This window comes from Monopterus albus, unplaced genomic scaffold (genome assembly GCF_001952655.1).
Source record: "Monopterus albus unplaced genomic scaffold, M_albus_1.0 scaffold147.1, whole genome shotgun sequence".
Lineage (NCBI taxonomy): Eukaryota > Metazoa > Chordata > Actinopteri > Synbranchiformes > Synbranchidae > Monopterus > Monopterus albus.
The window spans coordinates 171,549-182,941 of record NW_018128027.1 but is presented as its reverse complement, the minus strand read 5'-3'; the positions used below and the strand labels follow the sequence as shown (position 1 = coordinate 182,941).

General features: G+C 43.0%; 1 protein-coding gene across 7 annotated transcripts in view; it reads left to right on the top strand.

Moving 5' to 3' along the window:
- rbks (ribokinase) overlaps positions 1–11,393 on the top strand; it is a 65,478-nt gene that overhangs the window by 8,108 nt on the left and 45,977 nt on the right. The window contains exon 1 of one of the 7 annotated variants that reach the window (XM_020614526.1): positions 7,232–7,457. The exons of the other annotated variants lie outside the window; for them this stretch is intronic. The gene's annotated coding sequence lies outside the window, so the exon portion shown is untranslated. Of the gene's footprint in view, positions 1–7,231; positions 7,458–11,393 lie in introns of those variants that run through there. 7 annotated transcript variants of the gene reach the window in all.

The window sequence follows — 11,393 nt, the reverse complement described above, 5'->3', positions numbered from 1 at the left end:
GAGTCCCCCGCCTGGAGGGGAGATACCGGGAACGCCAGCAGGAGCGCCACCGGGGATCATTGCACGCTGGTCCGAGCGCCACATCAGATACCCCGGAGCCCATGCAACTCGGGAAAACGAGATTAACGCCAGAAGAACGATAACGTCGCTTCCGGCAGAATCTACGCTTGTACTGCGGAGGTCCTGGACATCGTGCCTTCGCATGTCCAGTAAAAGAACAGGGCTCAGCAAAAAGAGGAGGGCGCTGCTGAGCCGCTACACTACAGCTAAGTCGACCTCTCATCCCACGGTACAGGCTGTTTTATCTTTCCATGCTCATGACATTACTACGCCTGTGTTCATTGATTCGGGTTCAGACGCATGTTTTATGGATCCTGCGTTTATCCAGGCACATGAGATACTTACCTGCATAGTGGACAGTTCTTGGTTATGCGCTCTCCACATCATTCAGTGGTATTGGGGTTTCCCTGGCTGGTTAAACATGGGGCCAAGATAGACTGGGGAGCAGGGCGGGTGGTAGAATGGGCGGCTCAGTGTGCCACCACATGTCTGCGCTCCATAGTTCCTCAACGCACTAATCAGGGAAGAACTGTAGACGTCATCCCGGACATAACGAAAGTGCCGCCTGAATATCATGATTTGAAACAAGTGTTCAACAAGACCCGGGCATCTTCCCTTCCTCCACATAGACCCTATGACTGTGCTATAGACTTATTGCCAGGCACCATGCCTCCTAGAGGCCGCCTGTTTTCTCTGTCTGTTCCAGAACAGCAGGCCATGACTGATTATATCATGGAAGCCCAGAGGGCTGGGTTGATTCGCCTGTCCTCGTCCCTAGCTGGGGCAGGGTTCGTTTTTGTTGAGAAAAAAGATGGGGAGCTTAGACCGTGCATAGACTATCGCGGCCTCAACAAGATCACTGTCAGGAACCGATACCCATTACCACTCATATCGTCTGCTTTTGAACTGGGCTGTTTTCCAAAACCTGATTAATGACGTTCTGGGGGACATGTTGAATGTTTTTGTGTTTGTCTACCTAGATGATATCCTTGTCTTTTCACCCTCCAGAGCCCAACACATAGAGCATGTCAGGGCAGTGCTACAGCGGTTGTTACAAAATAACTTATATGTGAAAGCAGAAAAATGTACTTTTCATGTATCTACTGTGTCTTTTTTGGGGTTTGTGATTTCGACAGGCCACATCTGCATGGACCCTGCCAAGATACGAGCAGTTGCAGACTGGCCTACACCGACCTCCCGTCAACAAACCCAACGGTTTCTGGGGTTTGCTAACTTTTATAGAAAGTTTATTAGGAACGATAGCCCTATTGCTGCCCCGCTCCACCGGCTTACCTCCAACACCAGGCGTTTCGCCTGGGACACTGCAGCTGACCAAGCCTTTGCTGCCCTCAAACAACAGTTTGGCGCCGCCCCTATCCTCACGATGCCTGACCCAGAGAAGCAGTTTGTGGTGGAGGTCGATGCTTCGGATTCTGGGGTGGGGGCAGTGCTTTCCCAGCGCTCTGATCAGGATGGGAAAATGCACCCATGTGCATTTTTCTCCAAACGGCTCACCCAGGCTGAAAGCAACTACTGCGTGGGTGAGAGGGAACTGCTGGCGGTCAAGCTGGCGCTGGAGGAGTGGAGGCACTGGTTGGAGGGTGCTAAGCACCCGTTTTTGGTCTGGACTGACCATAAGAACCTGGAATATCTGCACTCTGCCAAGCGGCTAAACCCCAGGTGGGCTCTGTTTTTTGACCGGTTTGATTTCTCTCTCTCTTTCCGCCCAGGTCACCATTGAGCAAGACATCATCAAGGCCCAGGGGTCGGAACCAGGTCCATCGACCTGTCCGACCAACCGCCTGTTCGTTCCAGTGGCCATGCGCACCAAGGTGTTGCAGTGGTGTCACGCCTCCAAGATCCCCTGTCATCCTGGGGTGGCATGAACCTGCTACCTCGCAAAGGAGGTTTTGGTGGCCCACCATAAAGAAAGATGTCCGGGAGTTCGTGGCCACATGCCCTGACTGTGCCAAGCACAAGGTCCCCACATGTAAACCAGTAGGGCTGTTACGCCCTCTCCCCGTTCCCCTGAGACCCTGGACCCACATCTCTGTGGATTTTGTAACCGGCCTTCCCACATCACAAGGTGATACTACCATCCTCACTATTGTGGACAGGTTTTCTAAGATGGTACACTTCTTACCACTACCTAAATTACCCTCAGCTAAGGACACAGCCCAACTCCTCATCCTACATGTGTTCCGGTTGCATGGTCTCCCCAGGGATGTGGTGTCAGACAGGGGACCCCAGTTTGTGGCCCGTTTCTGGACAGAGTTTTGTCGGCTCCTGGGCATCTCTGTTAGTCTCTCCTCAGGTTCCCATCCGCAGACCAACGGGCAGACTGAAAGGCTCAATCAACAACTGGAAACCGGCCTGCACTTCTTGTGCCACCGGGACCCGACCCTATGGGCTGATAACGTGGCCTGGATGGAATATTCCCACAACTCTCTGCCTTCAGCCGCTACTGGTATGTCCCCTTTTGAGTGTGTGTATGGATACTCCCCCCCCTTATTTCCCAGTTTGGACCCAGAGGTCCGGGTGCCGTCTGCATCCACCTTGGTCTGTCGCTGTCACCGAGCCTGGAGAAGAGTCCGCCTAGTCTTGCTCCGTTCGGTCCAGGAATACAAAAAATGGGCCAACTTACACCGGTCCCGAGCACCTGTTTACCAGCCTGGCCAGAAGGTCTGGTTGTCAGCCCGTGACTTACCCCTTCGAACCGAATGCCGCAAGTTATCCCCTAGGTTTATAGGGCCATTCCCCATCTCCAAGGTGATAAACCCTGCAGCGGTCCGCCTCCGTCTGCCCCCCTCTCTTCGAGTACACCCCACGTTTCACGTATCCCGGGTCAAACCTGTTCGGTCCAGTCACTTGGCTTGACTTACCCCTTAGAACCGAATGTCGCAAGTTAGCCCCTAGGTTCATAGGGCCATTCCCCATCTCCAAGGTGATTAACCCTGCAGTGGTCCGCCTCCGTCTGCCCCCCTCTTTTTGAGTACACCCCACGTGTACCCCGGCGTCTCCTGTGGCCCCAGAAACGTGGTCAGGGGATCCAATACCTGGTGGACTGGGAGGGGTACGATCCGGAGGAACGGTCCTGGGTACCCTCCCACCATATCTTGGACCCGTCCCTTATTTGGGACTTCCATAGGGCTCATCCGGACCAGCCTGGCGGTTGTCATGGGTCCGCCGTGTGAAGGGGGGTTTTTCTGTTGTGCCTGTGCCCTCCTTCCTGGCCCCCTCCTCCCTCCCTGCTTGGTTCGGTTTTGGTTTGGGTTTGGATGTCTGGGAGCCATCCTTGTGGGGGCTTCACCCTCCTATCCCTGCCAGATTGTTCTAGACTCTAGCTCTGACTCTCCAGCATCCATACCTTGCCTGACTCTGTTTCTGACCTTGGATTGTTTGTTTTGACCACCGTTTATTGCCTATGTCCTTCCAGTGTCTGATTGCCTGCAGTGTACCGACCTTCTGAGCTTCCCCTGGACCTCTTGAGTTTTGAATCCCCTGGCTACACCTGTTTACCGGCGCTGACCCTGGACTGTCTATTTGACCTGATTGTAATACCTGAAGTGTGTATTGGTTGCCTAGTTATCACAAGTAAAAACCTTTTCGTTCACTCAGTTCATCTGGTTTTATAATTGAGTCCACCACTAACACCGTTTGACGTCCTTACACGCCAAATCTGACAGGTGCTGGTGTGTCCATCCCATGGTAATGAGCTCAGGTTTAAAGTGTGCAGATGATTTGATATAATGTTGGTGTTGCATCATCCTCATGGTGAGATTGCTTGAGCCAAGTGGGATCTATTCCCACAAAGGGTTAGTCATCGACTCCAGCACAGTGGGTTAGTAGAAAATTTCTCACCCTCATTTACCATAGCCTTTGTGAGGAATGACACAATCTCAGAAGGCACATAAAAAATATAACATTTTAAGAGTCTTTAGTGGGCTTCAGCCACTGTCAGCATGAAGTCTGGGTTTTCTTTTCCTTTTTTTTTCTTTTTTTTTTGATTATGTGCAACAATTTTATGTTTTAATGTAAAACCAGCCCTGGAAAAATAACTGTCACCTGCATGCCGGCAAAGGTCTGAATAAACAACCACAATTTGTGCTGCTGGCAGAGAAGTTTTATGGAATTTTTGCAAGTGTGCACTCCAGTTCAAGTTGTCATATTCAAACTGTTCCACAAGTTCACATTTATCAAAAACATATACCTTGGGAGTTTTTGGGGTCAAGCATTTATTTTGTTGCTCATTAGCAATTCAACCAATAACTTTCTGCTTTGAAGGGTAGAAATTGTGAGTTAAGACCCTAATAAGCTAACAGGAAATGACCAGTTTTTGGAGAGGGAGAAAGAGGGAGAGAATGTGTGCGCATGTGTAGGTTTGTGGCTTTTTGGATGGAGGTCAGAATAGGGAAGGGTAGTTGGAATACATTCACAACCCTTCAAAATGATATGCATGGCTTTGAAGTTAGAAATCCAGTTGTTTTGAACAGCCAGTGTTTGGGTGGCAGTATAACTGACTGACTGACAGCAGAGACAGACACACACTAGACTCCACTGCTTCTGCTTTGCCAAACACTCAACTGTAAAGCAGATCTCTATTGTGTTTTGCTATGAATGTACCAGTTAGGCTGTAGAGCACACTGCATGTTGTGTGGTAGTACAAGGTTATGTTTAATTATCTTCTATCTGGAGTTCACAAACAGGAGGATCAGAGCTGTGCAGGCTTGTAGGCCATTCTCAGAGTCATACAGTGCCCCCTACTGCCAAACCTGCCTGAGTGGATACACTTTTCACCTGCTCTTGAGAAAATGCACCACAGCATTGTTTCTGTTACAGCACATTAATTCCACTTTTTATTTAATGTTTTCATTAGGACAGTTCTAATGAAAAATTCACAAGTCACAAATCTGGGTTCCAGTTGTCTGTCCATTAACTTATTTTTCTTTGAGTGTGTCTATGTAACTATTTCTCAAAAGATTCCACACCACATTGTCTTGGTTAGTAATAATTAGTTAATTACTTAATTATTCAATTCACAGAAAATTAATCTGCAGTAATTTTGATAATCTGTATTGATTTCAGCTTCTTAAATGTGTATATTTTCTGGTGTTCTTACTCTTCTGTGATAGTAGTTTAGGGCTGTTAGTTGAATAAAGTATATTGAAGGATATTTGAAAATGCATTCTGGAAACTTAGTGGCAGGCATTTTGTATACTTTCCTAACATTGTGACCATGTTATCTGATGATTTCTCCTCTTAGATCATTTTATTTGAATATATCATTAAAAAGAAAGGATAAAAAGTTGAGGGGAAAAAATTGCATTATCTTGCAGAGCAACGCTATTTTTTAAAATTTCTTTCTTATTCTGCTAATCATCTTGTGAGTCCTTGGACAGATCTCAGTAAGCAGTTTGCTTTATTATACAACAGTTTGCTTACAAAGGAAATAGTGGTACTTCTTCACATTATAGCATTTGATTATTTTTGCAGGATTTTCCATTGTTCTATTTTTAATCTACAGTAAAATGTTTCTGTGGTTCAAGAAATCTGCCCGGCAGCCTTTTATGTATATGTAAAAAACAAAACAAAACAAAAAAACTTAAAACAAAGCTGTGGTGTTTCCATAAGCACCATCGAGTTCAGACACTGACTGGGTTGATAAGTGCCTTATTGTATTCCCTGGTGCAAGGTGCTTCTGACCACCGAGGGAATAATAGCAACATGCACGTGGCTCCAACAAATGGTATGACCACATAAAAATAAACACCTATATCCTACTCTGACACTGCACCTCTTGTTAACAGAGTAGCTTGCTGTGTGTTTGTGTGGTATACTGTCTTTATTATGTCACCTTGTCCTGGACCGTCACATGAAAAATGATCAAATAAGAGAACTGCAATGTCTGCTGCCAGTGATACATATGCTTGAGTAACTGCTTGTCTGACTCACAAAACTGAGCTGAAGGTTATTACACTTAAGTAGTTTTCTTTGTGTATGACCTTGTATCCATACTTATCACTTATTGTATGGATACTGATTCAGCATCCATACTATGTTGTCCAATTATTGTGCGGATGCTGATTCAGCATCCACACCCTGTCTTCCTGGTCTTTATTTATTATTACTATTATTATTGTGTGGATGCTGTGCAGCCACACTCTTGTTTTCTGTTTTTATTATTAGTGTGGATGCGAAGCAACCACACTCGTTTTCCAAATCTTATTGTGTGAATGCGAAGCAACCACACTATGTTATCCTATTCTTTATTATTATTAGTGTGGATGCAAAGCAACCACACTCTTGTTTTGTTTTTTTCCAAATTCTTGTTTTCCAAATCTCATTATAGTTTCTTCTGTATGTTTTTCGCCGCTCATCTCTTCCCACATACTTTCAGCTAGACAACCCATTCTGGTATCAAACTGTTCAGCTTTTTAAGGACATTATGACGTGTACTCAACTTTTTTATAACTTTCATACTTTGTAATAAATTCAGCTTTTTTCACAAAAATGTTCCCATTTCAAATGAATGGGAAAAAGTTTGAACTTTAATATCTCCGGCATACCTTGGGCTAGAAACGCCATTTCAACTCTATTCAACTTGTGAGAAGTTCAGCTACCAGTGGTGCAACAATCATCTTGATATCATTTACGTTTTTTTAATTAATCGGCATTTATATTTTGTGTATTTCTCCATAGGAATAAATGGGCCAATGCAATCACCGTGGCACACTCTGGGTCATGTGACTCCTCAATCTAGCTGGTCTGTTTTTCAACAATTTCTTGCCCATTTTTCTGCTCTTATTCTGCCATCCTTACGCTTTATAAACATATAATGGGTGAAAATTGTAGAGAAAATTGTCACTATCTATGCCATTGTTATTGTGATGGGATGAACGGTATTTGCGTAAGGTAGCACATTCCAGAGAAAGTGCCGTCTCACTGCTCCACAGACGGCCATTCAACGGAATGATTCAGAAAGTAAGTTCGGAGCAAAAGTTAGGGCATTTGTAAATTGCCACTACTTCTTTATTTTCTGCAATATCTTGACATAGAGGTAATCAACATTTTTGTTGAACCCTCCTGCTGCTCACTGTGAACAAATTGTTTCGATAGGGCTTATAGTTTTTCTTCAATTGTCAATCGTTGACGAGGAGGTTTTTGACATTGCAGTGGGTGTGCCAACAGCAAACCGCTGTTCACTGGAGCAGTGGCTCACTTAGCCCATAGCATTACAATAGGCTGCTAACAGCTAGCGGTGACAACATGGCTGTTCTTTCAAACACAGAGAACTTGCTCTGCTAGACAGCAGCTTCATGCCTTTTTTCCAAACACATAGGACTTTTCTGATCAAGCCTGACCAAAGAAGGATTATATCAGAACGGACCCGTGGCGAGGTAAGCTTATATCAATGTATTTTGAATGAGGCAGTGGCTCATTTAGCCCATAGCATTACAATAGGCTGCTAACGGGTAGCGCAGTAGACACGAAGCTCATTACATAAAGTAAAGCTCATGATAATTCATATGAACTGTTTAGTTCAGGTTACACTGTGTTTATACTCAGTTAGGTGAACATCAAATAATTTGTGAACACTGAATTGTTTTTATAATCAAGTCACAGCTATTTAGCTGCATTAGCTTGTGCAGTACACTACAAAGGGCTTCAGTTGTGCTAACAGCTAGCAGAGTGCTAACAGTGCTAACAGCTAGCACAACGCTCTTTATTTAAAGTAAAACTCATGATCATTCATGTTTAGTTCAGGTTACACTGTGTTTATACTCAGGAAGGTGAACACTTAATTTTTGAACGGTCTGAATTGCTTTTATAAGCAAGTTTACAGTGAACTAATGAGATAGCTGTAGTTGTCCTTTAGTTCTGACAAGAGTTTCAATGTCTGTGCTGATAGTAGACAGAGCTACTCTCAGATCATGTTCAGTGTCCAACCTGTTCCTTTGCTTTGACTTAATACAGATTGGTTGTTGTGAACGGTAGGGTTGCTTTGACTGCCAATGTAGCAAGGGAGAGATACTCAGACATCACGTATTTGCACCAGAAATGGGGGAGGCTTATCTCATCAAATTTCTTTCTCAGCGTCTGGCCACATGACAGCTTGACCAGCTGATTGTCCTTGCTGCTTGGCAACACAGTGCTTTCCATGTGGATTCCAAAGGGATCTCTTATCCACTGACTACACGACAAAATGCAAAGAATATAACACCTAGATTAAATAGAATGTATGACACTGCAATATGTATTAAAAGCCATTGTAGATGAATGAATGAATGAATGTCTTAAGCTATGAGTAAAAAGCTGTCAGGTCTGTAACATTTTGAAAACCAGTGAGGACAGGCCAAAACTGGGTTATATGAGTTCATGTACTTATACTTATGAGGAAAGGAGCTACAGCTGTTATGGTTTAGTCCCCCTCACCAGGAGGGTGAGGGAGAACTGAGGCAGGACTGAGTCAAGGAACACATACAACCAGGGCTGAGCAAATACAGCTAGGGAGAACAGGATGACCAGGGGAGTAAATAGGCTAACGGCACAAACAGGAGAGTGAGGATGAGGACGGACAGGTGAAAAAACAAACTACCCAGGAGGATTAGTTACCAAAAAAGGAAATCCACAGCACAGGAACTGTCAGCGTGGATACCAAACAGAACGTCTAGCTAACCTAATGGGAAAAACATAAAGAGATCCACAGCACAGGAACTGTCAGCGTGGACGTCTTAAGACGTATAACACAAAACATATAACCAACATACAAAATGCGATCCACAGCACAGGAACTGTCAGTGTGGAAAACAAAATGACGTACAATACATACCACGAACAATGGTCTGTCAACAGGGTATGCGAGTTACAGTAGTTAATGCTCCGGCGACAGTGGAGCGTCTGCCAGAGGTTTAAATGAAGAAGGTGATTACAGTAATGTGCCCCAGCTGTGCGCGACAACCCACAAGTCACTAATTACAAAAAGCAACACAGCTGAGGCGCTGAACCTGCAAAAAGAGTGAGCAGGAGAGAGAAAGGCAGAAGAGAGGCAGGTTGCACCGAGCGGACCTGACAACAGCATTGTGAACCATCTCAAGGTTTAGTAACTAAATCTGGAAGAAGGTTGACTTCACAGCTGTGTTGATCTACTTATCCACTATCAACTCACTATGAAATGTCATTCTTTTAGTTTTAAAGCTGTGACAACTTTCTGCTGGTTCACCTTTTGCTGTATGCTGAAAGTCATTCATCCTCTAGCAAAGCAAAGTTTATCAACATGATAACATTAATACAAATGTGCATAAAGCAGACTGACACCATGTGTCTCAGCATATCAATTCACAACATGTCCATCACACGGCATTACCCCTGTATCATTAGACTTCTGGTCCATGTTGGCATTAAGCTGCTAGTAATGTCGAGAGTGAAGTTAATTATAAGGCCAGATGAGTAAAAGCAGAACACTCTCTCTTTAATAAGAGCACAGGTCACAAAACAAACAGAGGTGGGTAAAGTAGCCACAAATTGTACTCAAGAGTAGCTGTACTTTAGTTTAGTTTATTTCAAGCATGTAAAAAATAAAATAGCATTACAAAAATAAAATTTTGAGAAAAGAAAAATGTAGTGCATATACAATACAAGAAGAAAAAACTAATAATATGAAGACAAAATAGTATACAATTCAGTCATATCACATTCATGAAGTAAATTACACATACTACCACCATTACATGCTTGAACGGGAGTAGAAAGAAGTACAGAATTATCTAGTTCTACCCCCTTTCTTAGACCATGGTATAGTTATGCCAGTGCCATTGACCCTGCCAACAACCACCCAAGCCCCCAAAAACCGCCAAGGACCAGCCCCGACATGCACCCAACATCCAGCACCAAACAACCTACACCACAGTGACTCTACTTGCACTCTAACACAAATTCGTGATTGCACACACAGATCGTCGTGTGCTAACTATACGAAATAACATTGTTAAATAACTCAATACAAAAACAACATTCACTTAATCAACACCTCTCACATCCACAAGATTAACACAAAGTCTTTACATTAATTTTATTATCATACACCACACCCCGAGTACTCCCATATGATCTGCACTATATCTCAATCATCTTTCCTATACCTTGAACTACAGCCTATTTTATATTTATATTGAAACTGTTTTATGCTTGTACATTGTTTTAAATCATCCTTTAATTTGTTCCACAATTTTACACCACTTACAGATATACAAAAACTTTTTTTGGTTGTACGTATAGACTAAATTTTTAAGTTTAAATGGCCTCTTAAATTGTATCCTCCCTCTCTCTCAAACAGTTTTTGAATTCCACCTGGCAACTGATTGTTTCTAGCTTTATACATAAACACAGCACATTTTTATTCCACTAGATCAAAAAAATTTTAACAATTCAGACTGTATGAATGATGCACTAGTATGATCCCGGTATCCAAGCTTATGGACAATTCTTATGGCCCTTTTCTGAAGTATAAATAATGACTGCAGTGAACTTTTGTATGTATTTCCCCAACTCTCAACACAATAATCTAAATATGGTAAAATTAAAGAAAAATAAAGAATGCGAAGTGACTTCCAATCCAGAATATGTTTCACTCTCACCAGTATGGAAATGCTTTTAGCCATTTTGTTTTGTATATATTTAATGTGAGATTTCCAGCAAATTTTGTCATCAATAACACCCAGAAATTTCATTTCATAAACTCTTTCTATATTAACACCTCCAACCATTACTTGGATTTGATTGTCCAGCCTACGAATACCAAATACCATGAATTTAGTCTTATCCAAATTAAGTGATATTTGGATTTGTTTGTATCACCCTATTTCTTTACTTTTTCAGTTTCCTGCGTAATCAAGTCCAAAAGTTGCTGGAGCTTCTCACCAGAAGCCCATATGGTAGTATCATCAGCAAATAACACAAATTTCAATAAGTCAGATACTTTACATATATCATTGATGTATAATATAAAGAGTTTAGGACCCAAAACTGACCCCTGGGGGACACCACATACATTGTCAAAATGTTTTGAGTTGTACTCACCCAACTTCACAAATTGACGTCCATTTGTAAAGTAGCTTCTAACCCAATTCAAAACCATCCCTCTAATCCCATACCTTTCTAATTTGTCAATTAGTATTTCATGATTAATTGTATCAAATGCTTTTCTTAGATCAAAAATATTCCCAACGTATGTTTCTTATTATCCATGGCACTAGTGACATCTTCTATCAGTTCAGTTATAGCCAGAGATGTTGATCGATTCGATCTGAAACCATATTGACTTTCCGTAAGAATTT